We start from the raw sequence: 5,000 nt of genomic DNA, 5'->3' as shown, positions 1-5,000 counted from the left end.
CATAGCTCTATACTGACATAGTTCTATACTGGCGTAGCTCTATACTGACATAGCTCTATACTGACGTAGCTCTATACTGACGTAGCTCCATACTGACATAGCTCTATGCTGACATAGTTCTATACTGACGTACCTCTATGTGTGTGTGTGTGTGTGTGTGTGTTGGTAACATTCATCAATATCAAATTTGAAGAGTCTACTCTAAGATGATGAGTTAGCCACTTCTTATGTCTCATGTTGTTTTCCTCCACTCTGGTAATATTGACTTTCACTCCTAAACTAATTTCCAATTATAGAGGCTGTTAATTTTTACGACGGGGCGGTGGTTGGGTGTGAGTGGGCTCTCATCAGCACCTGTTGGACAGGAAACAGCTGTCTGTCTGCGCACTCGGCTTCCTGTAGGCAGCGGACTGTCGTTTTAGCTTTAGCTGAGGAGGACACGTGTTCCCCGACAGCTGACCGTCTCAATGTGCTGGGCCGTCGTGGTTCCAGGGCCGCTAGTCAATGTGATTGTGTGTGTCGGGTGCTTGCGGGTGGTTAGGGTCAGGTGAGAGTGCGAGTGTTGTGTATATATGTGTGGTCTGGTTGTTACTGCTGAGTGGAAGGGTTAGGGAGGCTAGTGTTTTTGTTGTGTGTGTGTGTGTGTAGGTTTGTGTGTTTGTTAGTTTCTATATATGCGTGTGAGTGTTGGGCATCTTACAGAATATGTGCTTTATTTTGTGTCTTTATTGGTAAGTGGAAGTTAACAGTAAACTATTATTTCTTATCGTTAGTGTCCTACTGACGCAATAGTGTGTAACCTTTCCTTTGGTTTATAACTACCACCATAATGTATCAGTGATTGGAACGGCTTTGTGGTTTTAAACTTCATCCCTCATTCTTGTGCGGTTTCCCCTCGTCAAGCCCGTTCTACTGCAGTGTTGCACAAAACAAGCTGTGTACATAAAGTCGGATCGATCGATGGATCAATGGATGGATCAATGGATGGATTGATGGATCCCTGGAGAGCCCAGGGTCTACACCACAGCGTGCAGCGGCGGTCTTTACACGGCCGAGTCCGGCGTGAAGCGGTCCCCACACAGAACCCTTTGCCCCACAGTGCTGTACTCTCTGGGCTCCCGCTCCTCCGCCCTCGGCTGTGATTGTGGGTCAGGTGGTGCGTGAGGTCGGATGAAACGCAGGAACCTCAAGGAATACCAATGCCCACCTCTCCCTTTGAAACGCTGCGAAGCGCGCAACTTCAAATGCTTCCCCCGCAATGCTGCCTCAGCACTCCTACTGTGTGAAGCTCCCCCTTGTCTCAGGGGAGAAGGGGGGAGGGGGCGGGGAGGGAGAAGGAGGGAGATGAAGAGGGAGGGCGAGAGAGGGATGAGGGACTGAAGTGGAGGGAAAGAGAGGGAGAGAGAAAGGAAGAAAGATGGAGAACGAGGGAGGGAGTGAGAGAGAAGGAGGGAGGGAGAGAGACAGAAAGAGGGAGGGAGGGAGGGAGGGAGGGAGGGAGGGAGAGAGAACGAGGGAGGAGGGGAGAGAGAGAGAATGAGGGAGGGAGGGAGAGAATGCTCTAAGATGGGAGATCATTGGATTTATTGTGTGGTTTCAAGGTTGAGCAACAGGAGATAGGGGAGAGAGAGTGTTTTTGTGGAGGGCGTCATGGCCGAGTTACTCCTCCTCACCACGTACCTACAGAGGTCACGTGACCACAGAGGTCACATGGCCACAGAGGTCACTTGATCACAGGAAGTCACGTGACCGCATAACGGCACAGAGGCCGGTGGAACATCTGTTTCATCTGTTCCAGAGCATCAACGATGGGAGATGTAGCGGAAGAATGAAACTTAGGATGGACGGACCTTGTTCACCGAAATGCACACCAGATGTATCGGCTGTCTGGAGATAGGTGGTCCCCCTGGTTCATATAGGTTCCAGTGTTCCTTCGAATCATGGTGATGATCTGTATCTGTGTTTGGACAAAGGTGGTCACCCCTGGTTCACATAGGTTCCAGCGTTCCTTCGCGTCCTACATGGTGATGATTTGTATCTTGGATCGCCTCAGACGCAATAGGATATTCCTTTGGTGGTTAGTGGTGCTGTGGTTTGAGTTTCCTGTCTGGGATTACTAAAACGCATCTTATCTTGAATTCTGGATTTGCGCTCTGTTTCTGAAACTTCTAGACCAACAGCCAAGGTACGTCATAGGTACCTTGAAATCCTGCCAAGGAGGCCAACAGTTTAAATAAAACCATACCAGTATGGCATAGTTTTGCTTTAGTTTTTCAACAACTGATGCTTGGGACTGCAAACTATCCACCAGGCATGGGTTGGAGTTGACAGACCTCATTAAAGGTTGTATCAGCGAGGTTGGGTGACGTCACTCCTGTTGGTATTTGAAGCCAGATCCCAAACAAACAGAGCCCGCTCGCCCCTGCCTTCCGTGTTTCGTTCATCCAGTAAAAACTATCATTAACGCAGCGCAAAACCCCACAACACCCACCCCTTGTCGGTGGTTGGTTGGAATACTATTTATTTTTGTCTTGAGTGGTTGGTAGTACTGTTTGTTTTTGTGTGCTATCTCGGAGCGCAGGCTGCCTACAGAGACGTGTTTTTTTGACGGCCTGCTTATGGGGCGGGCAGCTAGCGGATCGTGAGGAGAGATCAGATGAATGAGATCATTTATGTTTCGGCCTAGCATTGCTGATATAACCTTTAATAAACACTGGGGTCAAGGATAAAGTGAGTGGGGGTGAAGACGTCCGCCGTCATCGTGTTGTACGTCCCCGGTCTGCTGTGGGACATCGTGTTGTATGACCCGGCCGTGGCTACGGGGGTACGAGGCGTCGGGGCGAGGCGGGGAGAGAGGCTGAGAGCGACCGACACCGGCGCTCACCGTCACGGAGCACGGAGACACAGAGAGACCCTCCCCAGGGGGTCTGCTCCTCCTGTGAACTCCCATTCCCACGGCAACAAGGGGGAGGCGGTCGTCACGGCGACGAAGATGCTGAGTGTGTGTGACGGGGCCCGAGGCATGACGTGGGGCCACTCTCCCCCCCCCCCCCCCCCCCCCTCCGAGGTGAGAACAGGAGCCTAACTTCATTCTCCGTCCAATAAATGTCAGCGGAGACGCGGCCGAGTGTCGTCGCACCGTGACGGACCCCCGGGGCAGCTGCTGGGAAACCACCAATCGTCCTCTTGACCTCGCTGGTGTGATCCAATCAGGGCCGGGGGCCTGAGGTGAATGCAAAGTCAGGGGTGTGTGTACACACACACACACACACACACACACAAACGCACACACAGACACACACACATGAACGCATACACAGACATCTAGCTTCCTCAGGTCCATTGCAGGGAGCAGGGTGAAGGATGATCTGTAACCTAATTGGACGTGGGCCGATTGGCCATTAAGGTCAGGAGAGCGAGGCTGGTGGATGGGGCTTAATGTCCTCAACCTGAGCGGCTCGCTGGTGGACGAAGAGGCTGGAGACTCACCGGGCTACAGCTTGCGTCTATGTCTGGCTTTACACACTGACCCATGCTGAAGTGTGTTCATATTTGTCCCATTAGGAAGGGAATTCTCACACTGCATCCGGAATACAAGCGTCACATGGGAGATAGGTGTCATCATGTTAATTAACATTGAGTCACTCAGCAGCATTCAGTAGGTGGGTTTGATATAATTATCCGAGGCTGAGAACAATCAATAACAGAGAGACAGCAAACTGTTGGGTGCTGAACCGGCATGTTTCGAACAAAACAGCACCTGGACAGAATACAAAGGATCTACAGGAATCTGACAACTAGGATGCTTATTCTCTGTTGGGATGCAAGCTTAAAGGGGACATATTATACCACCAGGTGAGAGTGCGGTTAGCCGTTACAAGCCGTTTTAAAAATCTGCCTCTTCTGACATCACAAGTGGGCGTGTCCACCTAGATGCGTTTTGGATAGACGAGCAACGTTTGCTATAGTCCACTGGGTAGGCTGATCGACTGATTTATCCAGCACACATCTAGGTGGACACGCCCACTTGTGATGTAAGAAGAGGCAGATTTTCAAAACGGCTTGTAACGGCGAATCACATTCACACATGGTGGTATAATATGTCACCTTTAAGTAGATAGACGCAAACCACCTAAAGGCCGCTAGAGGAACTACATGTTAATCTGTAGTGAACCACCTAAAGGCCGGTAGAGGAACTACATGTTAGTCTGTAGTGAACCACCTAAAGGCCGCTAGAGGAACTACATGTTAGTCTGTAGTGAACCACCTAGAGGCCGCTGGAGGAACTACATGTTAGTCTCGACCGTGTGAGTCTCCCTAACAGACGGGAATTGCTGCTGCTTGCAAGAGACGAAGAAGCAGAAAAGAGCGAGTGAGAGGAAGGACGGGGAACCAAAGAGCCCCTCCTTTCTGCTCCCCACAATCAATGACATCACCGCTCCGACCGTGTAAACACACCCGGTGTCATCCAGGGTGCAGCGCCACTCAAGTGGATATAAACACCCAACGGGGGGGAAGGGTGTGTGATGTAGTGGATAGGCTGTGAGGTAGACTCCCAGCTGGAAGCTACTGGGTTAACATCCACAGGCAAATTACAACAATTTACATTTGGGGGGGGGGGGGGGGGGGGGGGCGGGGGAGGCAAAACAGAGGCTGGCTGAACTCTGAACAAGTGAGTGTAGCGACTCTGCGGTCCTGACGTCGGCGGGGAGCTCGTTCCACCACTGGGGTGCACAAAACAGAAGGGTTGTGGCTTTGATGATTGACCTTGGCTTGCTGGTAGCGATGGCGGTACCAGGAGTCAAGCTGGGGTAGTTGAGCGGAGCGCCCGAGCTGGGGTGTACGGTCCGACCAACGCTTGGACATGTATCTGAACTCACTGAGAGTGAGTCTAAGCGGGGGCTGAATGACGTCTTAATGAAGCAGTCCAACACGAGGTATGGTAGTGGAGCTAGCATCCCGCGGAGCAGGGGGACGGCTGTGTGGCCCGGTTATCGTCT

This window comes from Pollachius pollachius (genome assembly GCF_949987615.1).
Source record: "Pollachius pollachius genome assembly, chromosome: 6".
Classification (NCBI taxonomy): domain Eukaryota; kingdom Metazoa; phylum Chordata; class Actinopteri; order Gadiformes; family Gadidae; genus Pollachius; species Pollachius pollachius.
This window is presented reverse-complemented; position numbering follows the sequence as displayed.